The 16,467-nt window shown below is 33.1% G+C and overlaps 2 pseudogenes; both read left to right on the forward strand.

The window, feature by feature from the left end:
* The first annotated feature begins 23 nt into the window (after nucleotides 1-23).
* LOC141825727 (uncharacterized) lies at nucleotides 24-1,724 on the forward strand (annotated as a pseudogene).
* A 1,227-nt stretch (nucleotides 1,725-2,951) lies between these two features.
* LOC141823790 (uncharacterized) lies at nucleotides 2,952-15,030 on the forward strand (annotated as a pseudogene).
* Nucleotides 15,031-16,467: the final 1,437 nt, after the last annotated feature.

The raw sequence follows: 16,467 nt of genomic DNA on the forward strand, positions 1-16,467 counted from the left end.
AATTACACGAATGCCACTATCAACCTTATGTTGATATAATCACTGCAAGATGGGACAATCAAATGGGAAAATATATTCATTTGGCAGGTGCGTATTTTTTAATGATAAAAGAATTTTTAATATTTATTATTAATAGTTATATATGTTTAATTATTTTAGGTTATTATCTCAATCCGGCATATCAATACCGATATAATCTTGGCACAAATGAAGATCTATTAGCGGCCCTCAGAAATGTAATATCAAGACTACAATCAAATAGACAATTAGCTACTGAGGCGATTAATGAAAGTCGATTATTTCGAGAGGCATATGGTTCTTTTAGTGATGATTTGTGTCATGCAGATATAAAATGGATGCAGGTAAATATAATAAAATCATTAGTAATTATTGTCAATAAATATAAATATTATTTTAATTTTGTTCTTATTTATTTTACAGCTGAATGGTGGTTACAATTTGGAGGATCAACTCCAAATTTGAAAAAGATTGCAGTACGGATTCTTTCACAAACAACATCTTCAAGTGGTTGTGAAAGAAATTGGACAACTTTCTCCCTCATTCATACGAAAGTTCGAAATCGTCTTTCTTATCGTCGTTTGGAGAAGATGGTCTATGTTCATTATAATATGCGTCTTCAACTAAGAGCCATAACAGAAGAGAAGGAAGAACAAGAGTCTGGTGATGTAGACCCATTTGATATTGGATTTGTCCAAACTGAGAATGATCCAATGATGGATTGGTGGAGCGCTGTTGAAGCTGAGAATCCATTACTTGATGAAGCAGGAGACCCACCACGACCATCTGAATTTCTTACTCAACAGATTGAAAATATGCAAACTAGAGGAGATATCGATGAGGAAGAAGATGATCAAGATTTTCGATTTTCTGGATCTCGACCCAGACGTTCTCAAACATCCCAACCCCAAACTCAACCAAAATCTGTGGATAAAGGCAAAGGTAAAGCTCCTACAACTCTTACTAAAGAGAAAAGAAAAGTTACAACTTCTACTTTTAAGGAAAGGGGTCAATTGAGAATTAGGGAAAATCCACTCGAAGCAATTGATGAGCAAGAACATGATGACAGTGATGAAACATCATCACCTTCCGATACTGTAGTCCGACGAGAAATTCGAAATGATGATAGTGATGTCGATAGCAGTGCAAGTACTCATGGAAGTGATAACAGTGGTGATGCATCTGGTGATGGTGAAACTTATGTTCCCTCTACTCCAGCACCGGAGCCTTGGACATGTGAGCAAGATTACACGCATGCAACTCAAGATGAGGATCATGGAGGTAGAACTATTATGACTCAGTATTGACGCCGATCTAAAGTTGACAAACAAAAGGAAGCTCATAATTATCAAGATATGAGGGAGAGTTTAGCTGAGATTGATTCTGATCGAAGTTCATCATACTCACGACCTTCTTATTATAGTTCTGATACATCTTATGGTGATCCATCATATCAGAGTTCAGGGGCGTATGCTTATCCTTATCCTGTGCCTGTACCCGTTCCGATTCCAGTGGTGTCAGTTCAAGTCCAACTTCCAGTGGTGAATCGAGACATGCTGATGGACATGTGGAGAAATCAATATCAATATTGCATGTCATGGGATGATTATTTAATCTGGGCGTTGGAGAACTATGGAGTTGATCTAAGTAGAATGTTGCAAGAACCAATGTTTCCATCTGATTCACGTCACTCCTTTTGGTATTAGTAAGGTAACTTATTATGATGTATGATGTATGATGTATGATGTATGATGTATCAATTATCAATTATAATTTGAGTTATTGATAGATGAATTTTCTTTAAAGAAAAATACATTTATTTATTTTTGTTTAATAATATTAAAATGATCAAACTTATATCAAATCAATATACAATTTATTTTTAAATTATACACAATAAACATATTTATCTAATAATTACTATATATATAAATAAAAAAGTACCGAAACTATATCGGCACGGCACGATACGATACGATACCGAAACTGTATCGTTCCGGTCCGAAACCTCGGCACGGGTCGAGATTTTAAACCTTGATATTTATAGTTATCATAACACGTAAGCATTAGGATATTTCTACTAATCCTCTTATAGTGTTTCTAATATTTAATTATGATTTTGAATATTTTGGAATTTCAAAAACTTTTTGATCATTTTTAAAAAGTTAGTGGTTTAGTTTGTTTTACTAGCTCTATTTTCTATTCAACTAAGGTTTAAATTAAAATTTAGTTGAGCAGTGAAATATATAATACAATTTTTAAAAAATTAATTATAATAAAAATGTAGCATATTTTACATTTTATTTTTTGGTTTAATAAAGTTTAGAAAATTTTTAAAATCATATTAAATAATTTGAATGAATATGAAATGTACTATTTTTTCTTCTTCTTATTTTTAGTCATGTAATTATTTTTAGATACTTTTTTTTATTTTTATCTTATTTTTAAGGAGAGATTAAGATTATTAAAAAATAAAATGATTGGGCAATAATTGAATTCAAATTTTTATAGACAATTACTTAAATGTATAAAGATTAAAAAATAATAAAAAAGAAAGCCAAATGTCTAAAACTCATTCGTGTGGCCTTAAATAATTTATCATTATAAAATTATTTAGTAAGTTTAATCGGTAAAAATAATTTATTATTTGTAAGGATTAATTCCTGCTCTGAAATATGTTTGTGATGGTAAAAATTTTAGAAAAATATCTACAATAATATTTAGACTCCGATAAAATTCTAAAAATTGATCTAAAATGATTTAAAAGAACGATTAAAAGAAAACTAGCCCAATTATCGGAGTTTTGTTCATCGAACCCGAAAAGCAACCACGACCCACGACCCACGACCCATGAAGCAGTCGGTTCCTAAAACCCTTTTCCAACCTCCACTGCAACCTCAACTCCAGCGGAACCGCCGTCGCTGCCGTCCTTCATGGCCCAAGACCGCAGCGCCGACGCCGTCGCCGTCGCCTGCCGCTGAGTGCCAGAACCTAGCGGCTACTTCTCCTCCGCCAAATCCAAAAACTACTTGGGAGGGCTGCAGCGTTCTTCTCGACATCAACGACGGTGACCGCCTAGTCTTCGCTCGCCTCTCTCCCGCCGCGTTCGTCTCTTTACCCTTAGCATTTTCTTCCTTAGGGTTCTTGCAAATTCCTCAATTTTTCTCTCCCTTGTATTTGGCACCATAGGACTCTTATTCGTCCCTTTAGCCTTAGCATTTTCTTCCTTAAGGTCCTTGCAAATTCCTGATCTTTTCTCTTCTCTGTTTTTGGCTCCACAGGACTCTTAAAATTGGGAACAAGAAATGCTCGCTCGGCCCGTTGTTGGGTTGCCCGTTTGGCTCTCTGTTTCGTGTTGGGAATGGTCCCGGTGGACCGTGCCTGTCTCGTTGTTCTCACTCCACCTCTGGGGCTTCCGGTAGGCTTTCTCGTTTGTGCGTGTGAAAAATTAACGATTTTGTTTGTCTCGATGGCGCAAGATTTCTCCGCTTGCGTCTGTGGTTCCTGTCTTGTGGTTTATTGTTTGTTTGTTTTTCCATGATACTATCATGCCAGGTCTACCATTTCCTTGGATAAACGTCTGCAATGATGTCTATATCTTTTATTGATTACCGCTTCTGTATGTTGTACGACTTTCTTTGCCTTTCCGTAGTCGTTACTTAACAAAGTATTTTGAATTTACATTTGGACAATGAATTTAAATTTTCAAGTCCCCTGTGGTCCAGACTTATTAATCGGCTTTATTCAGGCTGGACCATAGGCATGGAAAGATTACGTACAATTTTTGTTGGTGCAACTTTTGGTCCACATTAACATGAGTTCGAATCAAGAAAGATGCAATTGATAAAATCTTAGTTTTGCTCAACTTTGCCGAACATTGTGTTTGTTAGCTTTTGGTTTCGACTTCCAATTTAGTATAAGCTTGGAATTGGCTGTAATGTTGTAATGCATAGTCTTGCTGGAAGACGCTTTCGAGCTCTTCCAGTTCCGAGTAACTCATGTATTTGTCATACTGCATTAGAAACAAAGAATGCACTAAATATGGAACATAATGTTTTCTTTTAGTTGGAATTGTTGATTAGATAAACTGTTCGATGTTTTCCATGTTTCCTATGGTTTGGCCATTAACTTCTGCGCTAAAGCCTTTTAGAATGATTAACCTTTATATGTTTTCTGGAAATGCTATTAATGTCCATAGCCATAGCAATCGAGTTGTCTTTATGAGAAATACAACATGGTGAACATAATCAATTGATTGTTTTTGTTGGCTTGTCTAAGATGATAGCTTATCACAATCGACATTCTTTTTACAGATAATGCTCTACAAGCAATTGAGGAGGAGAGCATAGCTGAAGATTCAAGAGATAACCGACTATTAATTGACAATAATACTGCCCAAAATTTATCTAGTGATGATATAGATGCAATGCGGAGGTTAGTTATCCCTATTTTTTTTTTCTGATATGTTGTTTATTTATATTTTCTATCCTTTCTGTAGACAGAATCAACATTAGGTATACAGTTTGTATTTTTTTTGGCTAATTAATAAGGGATGAATTTCATTTAGATCAGTCAGATGCCATAGTATTTTTTTCCTAAAAAGAATAAAAGTTTTCAAGCTTTATATGGGTGATTCTTGGCATACACTCTTTTTCATACAACATGGATTAATATTGATTGTATAATTTAATGCTAAGAGGTAGCAATGCAGAATATGATGTACACATGCTATGCTCAAGGGGTCTTTAATCTTTACTGAATGAGATGATCAAATATGGAGCACAACAAGACAATCACATTATTCAATTTGTAAATGACTTGCATGTGTGATTTCCACTTTCTTGACCATCAGCATGATACAATTGCTACTAGATGTTGCAAATGATATAAACTCTATTGATGTAATCAATTTCTGCTAGCCTCATGCTTCAGATGATGAAATCACATAAAGGTTTACTTTGCCTTTTTTATATCTGCAATGCGCTTATAGACTTTATTTTTCCTATTCTGATACCTCTAAGTCTTACCAAAAGGCTTCTTTTCCTTTGTCTGGGTTGGTCATGGATATTGTTGTTCTAGTTTTGATGATGAACTCAGTATTTTTTAGCAAACAATGAAAATTACTGTTTTCAATCATAAATTCTTCCTTCGAAATAGTGTAGGACTCAAAACCAGAAACAAACATCAAAACTATGGTGCAAGAAATTTTCTTCTTTGTATGATCATGTTCTATCCTCTTTGTCATGATCTCAATTCATCAAAACTATTTGGTGACTGTGTGCCTAATCGGTTTTTTTGTAGCATGCATATAGTTTTGCTTTAGTCAATCCTTGTTATTTGCTTGACCTAGTATGGTGCATTATGCACAGCGGCCATTGACATTTAGATTGTGCGATATAGTGCCTATTGATTAAATTTTACTGTACTTTCTTGCTTGTAATTGATTAATATTTATGGACATTGACGATTATATGTTACTGTCATTTGCTTCTGCTAATGTAGAAATGGTGCTACCGGTGATGAAATTGTTGAAGCTCTTATTTCTAATAGTGCAACATTCGAGAAAAAAACTGTGTATTCACAGGTAAAGAACTAAACTTCTTAGATTTATTAAATATGAAAAGATTATGAGTTGATCAGATTGATCAATTTATATGCAGGAGAAGTACAAACGCAAGAAACAAAAGAAATATGCGCCAAAGGTACTCTTAAGGAAACCATCTGCTCGGAGGTGATTCATTTGCTAAATTGCAACTTGAGTCTAGGATCGGAATTATATGTACTAATTTATTTTTCTTTTGTTATGATGCAGCATATGTGAAACATACTTCAAGAAATTTCCTGCTCGAATAGGGTATTTCTTTTCTTCTTTACAATTTCCCCTCTAGGTGTTTGCTTAATTGGGTGCTTCAACAAATCTTTGATCATAATCTGATTCAAGGGAAGCATGCTACCTTGTTGCCTTTCAACTTTTTTCTTTTCCAATAGTGCTACCTGCGCTATGAATGGATAAGTGCAACAGTTTGTTAATCAGCACGCTTTTGCCTTAGGCATCAACATTATTTGTTTGCTTGTTTTCTCGCTTTGCTTCATGCCCCCTTTTTACAAAGCAAAATTTGACATATTTAAAGTTATTAGCATGACTTAGTTGGCTAGTAGTTAAACTAGAAATCTTATTCTGCATTTACTTGAATAGAGGAGTGATGTTTCTTCATTAGAAATGCTTCTATATAGTTTCACCTCTAGATCATGATCACTGCTTATCATGTTGTTATGGCCTATCTAAAAGTGGATTTCCATATTTCAGGAATAAAAATATTACTCATGATAATCAAACTCTTTACTCATCTCCACACACTTTCTAATTACAACGAGTCATTTAATTGAGCCACTTTTGTTTCTTATTTTCTTTTTACTATTTATATCCTTATAGATTATCATAATCATCAAGGCATGCTAGACAAAATTGCTTGGGGTTGGCTACATGAATCTTATGCCTCCATTGTACTCCACAGAAGGCTATGACAATAGTAATTTTCACATTAATGATATAAACATATAGATCAACTTGAACTTCTAGATTAAGTGGTTAACCTATAAACATTAAAATAGTATTAGTACTGATGGTCTTGTAGGTGCTACATATGACAATAATAATATCCCATCAAATCATGAGTTGAGTTTAGCCTAGCTAAGTATACTTAGTTACTCATCTACACATGAAGGTAGATTATTGAGAATATAAATATATAGATTGGTTCTTTTCATAATTGCTTGAACTTTTGGAATGAGTAATCAGCCAATGGCTTTGTTTGCTCAAATATCCTAAATCGTTTATAGTTGTGTGAATGAGAGTTTTTTCTGTTCATATCCCTATACCCCTTTTGCCCTTAGGTCTCATTGTGTAACTTGTCTAACTATACAATTGATGGGCTTACATTCCTGAGGATACATTTCTTAGAACATGTTTTTTATGTCTTAATATAACTGTTAATATCTACTGTAGAAAGAAAACAACTCAGGAATCTAACAAGAAAATAATCACCATTAGCCCATTGGCAAGAATGTGTATCATCAAATTAACCTTGTTTGATAGTGCTTATATTTAATGCTCTTATTTAAAGGCTAGTTGCTATGAATATAATACTTCACCCAAATGAGTGAACCGCCCCCTTAACTTGATAAACCCAACCCACAACAAATCTTGTTAGTCTCTTCTGTTCAGGGTCAGCTATATGAATTCTAATTATTTCATGCAGTCAAGAACTATGCTTGTAGAGCTTAGACTCATTTTATGTTGTCAAAGTCTAACACTTTTGCCATCCTTTTTATTTAGGCTAGGGATCAACATTGGCAGTTTTAACTTGTAATCTCAACCATTGACACAGAATGTGTAAACCAAAGTTATAAACCCCTCATGCGTCCACAACTTTCCATTGTGAGACTATATTGGGGGCATTACAATCTCCACTGCCCAGGGCTCGAAGTTCTTGTTAAGGTCTGTCCAATGCAGCTCAATGTTTTCCATATCGGTAGCTTGTGAAACCCAGTAAGTTGGTAGTGGCACCATCACATGCAGTCCTTTCCAATCAAACACTTAATCAGGCTTGTTGCTTAAGCCTAAACCTGTTATTATGCCATGTATAATTGCCTGCCCAATAGCACTGTCTTATTAACATGATAGGCCCTACAATTGGTGCAAATGTAAAACCCAGTTATGATGATTACTCATCTAAGCCATATAATTCCCAATCATTTGCCTGTAACAGTGGGACTGTGTGGGGTTTCATGCTGTAATTATTATCTGAGCCAGGTAAACTTCTTTCATATATATGTGGAATATCTTGCTTTTAGGCGAAGTCAATCATTTCATGACTGACTTTTTTCTACTGTTCTGATTATCTCAAGATGAGTACTGCATTACATAGTTGGAAAACTTGGCCAACTGAGTTGGAATGGAATTGACCATGGCTGATATGAATTCGTCCACTTTCTTGGACATCATACAAAAAATCATTAGATTAAGTGAAAAGACATCATGGAATGAGTGGAAAGACGCTGGAAAGCGATGGAATTGGTAGACATTTGAAGGGTGATTTTAATGCAAAAAGCAGCCTAATATAAAACTTGGAAAGAAAAATGAACCTTCAAACACGTGCAACAAGAGAGAGGAAGGCTGAGGATCACTAACTTGTCAATAGAGGAAGAAGGGAGGTAGAAGATGACCTAATCTTGTCAGGTCTTGTGGGAGATATGGTCTGGAGGTGGAGGTAGCAGTCTTGGACTCAAAGATTGCATAAGGATAGGGTTTAAAGAATTAGGTTTTATTAATACTTTAAAATTAACTAAAATAATAATAAGTAACACTAAAATCAGGAGGATAGTTTCAAATAATTAACAAACAATTAATGCTTTGTACGATTAAATAAATTAACAAAATTGTGTAGTGAATCTGATTTTATAATTCATTAATTATTATTATTATTATTAAAAGTTATAGTTATTAATTTGATATTGCAAATATATTTAATAATATATATATATTTGATTAATCTAGTAAGGATAGTTTAAAACAATATATCCCGCCATTCCGAAGAAAGGATCCATTGTAATCTTACCTTGCCTTTGGCAAGAGGATAGTTTAAAACAATAATATATTAAAATACTAGAAAAATTACTAACAATAATTTGAATGATTTAAAAATATAATATAAGAACAAATATTATTAAATATTTAAACTATTGTTACTAATTTATTTATTTATTATATTCAATTATTATTTGATGAGTATACAATTATTAGCAAATAGTCCTATTTATTTTTCCATTTTTTTTACTAATTTTGAGATACCCAATACCTACGCTTAGAATGACTTGTACTATTGTTGATAGCACAGGAAATTAGGTGGATTCAAGATAGAAGTGTAAAATAGGTTGGGTTGTGTGTGACTCAACGTGCTACGACCAGTTGTGCCCGATACAACATGACAATAGTTGTGTCATTTTGGGCTCGACCTCCACGGTGCGGCGAGGCGAACGGTGGTGGCTTGGCTTGAAGCTAAGCCAAGCACCCAATTTTGGACTGTGCTGAGCCAAGCACTCGATCCTGAGTTGTGAACGGCTTGCGTGCCAGGCTTGGCTTAGATACTTAAAAATAAAAAAAATAAAGAAAAAAAATACAAAAATAAAAAATTTTAAAATAGAAAAATATCTAAAAATATTTATAAAATATCAAATATATATATTTTCTAAAAAAATATTTCTATTACTTTTATATTATTATTATTTTTTAAAGTAGGCTTAGGCATGTCTAATCTGGGCTCTCATCTGTGCCTGGCAGCCAATGCCAACCTGGAGTCACATGCCTGGGCCTAGTTAACTCGTTTTGACATGTTTAATTCTAGACATGCAAAAGAAAACAACCTCGTAGGTGTGTAGCGTCATATAGATTTCTTCATGTCATCCTTGTTTACCAAAATTTACAATAAACCTACTTTTAAATCCCAACATTTAGGACATGTTTGCCCATTCAATAATCTATTTATTGGGGCAACCCATCATACTTTTAATTTTTTTGAATAATTTCTTAAAATGTGAGTCAGTATTTGCAATGGCGTAGCCTAACCAAAGGTAAAATAGAAATTGCTATATAGTTTCAAAAAATTTGTATTGCTTTGGAAGTGAATGGGATTCTCATGGCTTCTTCTTCTAGAATGGTTCGTTTTGTTAGTCTCATTTAGTTTAAAAAAAAACAGCTTATGTGAAGCGATTTTCATTTATCAAATGAAAACAGAATTGTGGATCATATTACTTTAATTTTATTTCTTTGCACACTTAAACAATTATCTGAAGTTCAATTTGCAATTTGCTCTATCCATGCTTGTGTGAAGAAGTTTTTTTCCATGATTGCTACCAGTTTTTGCATCTGTTCAATGTTTCTTTTTGCACAAGATTATTCTTTGCATTGCCTATCCATTTGTATTAGCACATATTCAACTAACAGTTGCCAATTATTCTTAGTTGAGTTTTTTACTTTGATTCTCTTCACTGTTAGATTTTTGCGAGTGGACACACTCTCTCTCCTCCTTAGCATGGCTAATGTAGGCGCTCATTCAGATGTCCTTGTGGTAGATATGATTGGAGGCATGGTTACTGGTGCTGTTGCTGAACGTCTAGGAGGTTGGTCTTTCATTTACTCTTTGAGAAATATTCTACCATGAATGTATGAAGGCATTAGCACCACTTTTTTTTATACTTTTAATTTTTTTTGTTGTTATCCAAGCTACACTAGTTTTAGAAAGACATTCTCATGATGTACTGTACATAGCCTCTTGTCTCTCTATATGGAATGTTCTATTACATAAGATTTATCCCATTATTTTTCATCCATCTTGTATTGTACTTCCTTCCCATTGCTACTGTTCCCATCGTCAACTCCTCCTCCTCCACATCTTTTTGTAGCTGCACAGCTCACGTGTCAGCACCACCTTGTCCCTTTACTCCAATGTCTCCATGTTGTGACCTATAGTTCTCAGGCTTGGATGTCATGGATCTAAGCTCTTGACATGGATGCTCCTAAAAATTTACATTTAAGCAAATATGTGTTGGTTTTCAACTCCAAGAGTAGGCCTTTGTCATGAGTGAAAGGGGTGGATGAAGTCTCTAATATTAGTAGTTGCAACTTACTCCTTCCCTACTGCCACTTCCTCTGCCCTTCCTTGCATGCCTCTAAGCCACTTCGATAAAAGGTCTCTTGTAAAAGTGACACTGCTAAGTTTTAATATATTATTTTTGTGATAACATTTTATAAGTCAGAAAAGATTATGTGATAATCTCTACGCTTAAACTTTCAAGAAAGTAATGTTTCTTAAGCCTATGCCCTTTACTCTAAGGGGGTGTTTGGTTGGGGGTTATCATTGATAACCTTGGTTATCTGTCCAAGCCTCCAAGGTTATCGTTGATAACCTTGTTTGGTTCAGGTTATGATTGATTCCCAAGTAATACAACATTACCGCCACATCAGCAAATGAGTTATAATCCGGTAATGTGATTACCTTGGCAGCCTAAAGTTTTCTACGATTCCTGAGGTTAACGAAATTTTTTCCATGATTACCCTCCGATTTTAAAACTAAGTCAATTAAAAGGTACTATGAAATCTAATTAAAATTAAATTATTTAATTCAATAAATTTTAATTTAAATATTTATAAATTAAAAAATAATTTATTTTAAATTTAAAAAAAATTAATGAATTATATTTATTAATTTAATGAATTATTTTATTAAAATAATAAAATAATTAATTTATTAAAAATATATTTTTTAAATTAAAAAAATAAAATTAACAAATTATATTTATTAATTTAATAAATTTTTTTATTAAAATAATTATTTTTAATAAATTATTTTATTAAAATAAAATTATCATATTATCTTTATTAATTTAATAAATTATTTTATTAAAATAATCATTTTATTAAAATAATCATTTTAATAAATTATTTTATTAAAATAAATATAAATTTATTTTAAATTTAAAAATATAAAATTAAGGAATTATATTTATTAATTTAATGAATTATTTTATTAAAATAATTATTTTATTAATATATATATTTATTTTAAAATTTAAAAAATAAAATTAACAAATTATATTTATTATTTTAATGAATTTTTTTTATTAAAATAATTATTTTTAATGAATTATTTTATTAAAATAAAATTAACAAATTATACTTATTCATTTAATGAATTATATTAAAATATAATTGAATGAAGGTTAATATAATAAATATAAAACTGGTTATGTTTTATTCCCTCTAAATAAATAAAGTAAACCAAACAACATTTGGTTATGTTTTATGCCCCATAACCTTGGTTATGTGATTACCTGGTAATCACATAACCAAGGTTATATATCATAACTTGAACCAAACGCACCCTAAGATTGTTGCATTGCAACTAGGTAGCTTTCTATTTAAGACTATTTTGCTATTCGAAAAGAGCAATGAGATGAATTGAGCCTATATTAATATTTCTTTCTACAATAACAACCAAGTCTTTATCTCGTTAAGTGAGGTCAATTATATTGATCTTCCTATGCTAATAATCTTGATCTTCTACTATATCATCATTTATATTTAAATAAATTTTATTTTATTTATTATTGCTAATTAAGGTTTTTTTGTTTTCCTCTCTCTCGATTAATATGCATATTTGTTATCGTCTTACATTGCCTAATTAAATCAATAATTTATTGGTCATCTAAGGACAAACTTGTACCATCTAAAGGCACCACTCGAGTTTTCCCTTAATAGATGTAATCCTCATTTTTTTCCTAATGTTCTCATTTTTGAATATGTTAATTCTCGTATGTCCATATATCCACCTTAATATCTTCATCTCTACAACTCTCATCTTTAGCTTGTATGTTGATTCATAGTCCAACATTCAATTCCATATAACATAATAAGTCTAATCGTCATTTTATAAAATATCCCTTTAAGTTTTAGAAGTATCTTACTATCACAAAGAATATCATACGTCATCCTCCATTTCAACCATTCTGATTGTATCATATGTAAAACATCTCTATAAACCCTTTTATCCTTTTGCAAAAACGAATATAAATACTTAAAACTCTTAGTTACAAATAATTTATTATCTTCAATCTTAATAATTGTCTTGCTACATCTGCTACTGCTAAACAAATTTAAGATTTTTTATCTTTACTTTGCTAAGCTTGAAATCTTTTTTGATATTTCCAACCAAGATTTGAGTCTATCATTTATTCTCTCACAAGTCTTACGACCAAAACAATGTCATCTATAAACATGTACCATGGTAATGCATTTTGGATGTGTTCAATGAGTTTATCCATGACTAATATAAAAAGATATAGACTTAGAATTGATGCATGATATAACTTTATCTTTATAGGAAACACTTCGACTAATCTGCCTGTAGTCTTTACCTTTGTCATTACATCTTATACATATCAATTATTTCAATATACGTTGTGCTAACATTTTTTTCTAGAATTTTGCACATAATTTTTCTTGAGACTTTGTTGTAAACTTTTTCTAGATCAACGAATATCATGTGTACATTTTTTTTCCCCGATACTTTTCAATCAGTTGTCTAAAAAGATGTATACCTTTTGTTGTTGACCTTTTATGCATGAATCCAAATTGGTTTTCACTTTGGTCTTATTTTTTTTTATCTCTATCACTCTTTCTCAAAGTTTTATGGTATTACATATCAAACTCATGCTTCTATAATTCATACAATTTTATACTCTTTGGTCTTCAATATAACTTTGTAAGCTATTTAATCATTTTCTATCACTCTTTCTCATTTTAACTAACAAGTGTTACGAAAGCTTTAATCTTGGCTTCACTCATTGCTTTCTTGATCTTTAATCTTGGCTTCACTCATTGCTTTTTTTTGCTATTGCACACTTTTTTAAGTTTTCTTCATTCTTAACCTATATGCTACTTGTTTTTTCATCACTTTCTGTTGTATTTCTCATTCCACCACTAAGATTTTTTATTAGTGGTGTTTTCCTTTTGACTCACCGAGTACGCTCTTAGTTATCATTTTCGATGTCATTTTATTTCATGTTGTAGTCGAGTCACTATGTATTTGTTTAATACTTTTCTTCTATCCTCTCTTTAAAGATATTTTACTTCACATTCTTTAATTCTAATCACTTGATATTAGGAGCCATGCACATTTTCCTTCTACCAATACTATCCTTGAGACACATATCTAGCTCTAGTAACTTATGTTGGGTGATTAAGTTTTCTCTAGGGAAAACTTTACAATATTTATAAATTGTTCTATCTCTCTTCCTGACCAAAAGAAAATCGATTGTGATTTATTATTCTCATTTTTAAATGTAACTAGGCTCTCTTCTTGAAAAATGTATTAGCTATTATAAGTTTGTACGTTATCATGAAATCCAATTTACTTTTTTTCTTCATTTCTTATTCCAAAATATAACCCCCATGCACCCTATCATAGTTTTTCATTTCTTATTCCTACATGCTTATTTAGATTTCCTTTTTGAGAATTTTTTATATTAACTCATCTAGGTTTTTCCAAAATCTCTCTTCTTAATTATGTTTATTATTTCATCCCTTAACAAAGTATCTACAACAATATCTACTCTATTTCTCATTTCTAGTATATCATCATAACTTAAAACCTTAGTATCATCTTTGCTTTCTCCCGTACACATTTTATCTCTTGTAAATACAAAATATTATCATAATAATTATATTTACTACCTCCATTGCTTTGCAGTTAGTGTTTCTGCGCTATATGTTTCACATATAAGACAATCGGTATACTTATCATCTTATCCAACATAGTATGTGAGAATTTTTGCATATTTAATATTACATTTAAGTTCTTATGGAAATATAGTGGCGCTTGTTGAGACGTTGCAGTTGAGTCTTAATGCATTCCTTTCGAGAAATAACGTAATATTAGCACAATAGTTTGATAGATTCATACATAATATTTGCCTATGTTTTACATTGACTGACAACCTAATGCAACCTTCCTCCTTTAGCTGAACTTGGGACTGTTTATGATGGAGTTTATTTACCATAGGTGGAGTTATTAATATTTTTCATTATCAGTGGTAAAATATGTAATTTTTTAGTGCAAAGATTTTCATTTAGCTTATATCCTTCTCTTCATGGGTTCCAGCTCATATCAATACACCGATAGCCTAATCTTGTGTACTTCATGTAGCAATGTTGCCTGCTAGGACTTCTATAATTAGTGATCAATTGATCTTGTTGCTGATGGTGGCGGAGTATGGAGAGGTGGTTGTGGTGGATGAGGGCATAGAACAGATAGGTATCCTTGTTGCCTCATTGCAATCATGCAGCTATATCACTGATCCTTGTTAGCAAAAAGTGCAAGTATCCGTTCTCAGCTCAACATGCTTCATCTACTCTGTCTGACTTCATCAGATGTCTCCAGCTCCAACACCATTTAGTCTTAAATGACTGTCTGACTCATCAGATGTCTCTAGCTCCAACACCATTTCATCTTAAGTGACTGTCTGACTCATCAGACGTGTCTACCTCCAACATCATTTCATCTTAAGTTCTTGCTCAAGAGGAATGTTGGCATATTAAAATCCTCTTGCCGCCTGAACCAACCTTTGTTATTTGTTTTCTTTCTTCTTGTCACTTTGTTCCAATGTGTCACCCTGATTTGTCTTTTGTTAGTAAAGCTCCAGCCTCCTCGCAAGCCAGGCAATCTTACTTAGCCATCTTTAAAGGTTTTGTTAGCCGGGTTTCTATTTTATGATGGCTCCTTTTTGTCAAGTATGTGGCGAAAGAACAACACAACATAATTTCACAACATCTTATTCATAACAAATCAATTCTACAACAACTATTCACAAGTGACCACACTCCCAATACATGTAACTGGTTCACAACATTTCCAAACAACACAAGTTCAACATGTAGCATGCTTTTAATCCACAACTAATGACCAATCCTATCCTTATACATCAAGCAATACCTCACATGATCAATTCAATAACCAAGCTAACAAATCCATGAACTCATGTAAACACATCCATTTCAAGCAATAAACAACAAAACCAAAATATTATCCACACAAATTCTCCATAACAACCACTCAATTGATGCATGGATATCAATCAGGTACAAAATCTTACAACCAGCTACCAAGGACATGTCCTTCATCACAAAACCGAAACCACTGTGAACATAGATTATTCAACAAAGCTTCAACAATTAAAAGAACAAGAAAATGGGGGGTTTTGATTATAACAGAAGCTAACAAACAAAGCATAAAGCAAATAAAGCTAGATTAGGGTAAAACTAGGGTTAGAGTTCGTTCCTTGCCTTTCGGTTCAGAACAGAGGAGACGGGAAAATGGTGAAGTGTGGAAATGAATGGACAGCCCCAATCAGCACCCAAGATACAGCGTGACACCATGTTGAACCGCTTACACCAACGTGGATGAACAAGCGCCGTCAGAAATGGCCGATTCCGGCGAGCTCAGATCGGGGAAGACAACGAACTTCGCCCCTGCTCAGCCTTGCAAACCACAGACAGATTAGAAAACCCAGCAGTGACTTACCTCGCGTCTTTAATGGAGAAGATGGTCGGAGTTCGGACGGCGTCCCGTGCCTTACTCTGGTGGATGCGAAGGATCAACGAGGTTGCCGGAACAATCGCTCATAGCCGCTCCCGTGAAGTACTGTCGATCTTCAACAACTGGAGCCAATCACTCACAGCCGCCAAAGAACCGGAGGGATGAAGAGGAACCGCGCCGGAACAATCGCTCACGGTCGCTTCCCTGCGTTGTTGTCGGTGCTCGTGGATCTCTGTGGACGCCAGCCATAGCTCGAGGGTTGATCGGAGGGGGAGATGACGGCGGAAGGTGGTCGCGC

This window comes from Curcuma longa, chromosome 3 (genome assembly GCF_044706935.1).
Source record: "Curcuma longa cultivar G26 ecotype Majalengka, Jawa Barat chromosome 3, ITB_CL_G26_1.1, whole genome shotgun sequence".
NCBI lineage: Eukaryota > Viridiplantae > Streptophyta > Magnoliopsida > Zingiberales > Zingiberaceae > Curcuma > Curcuma longa.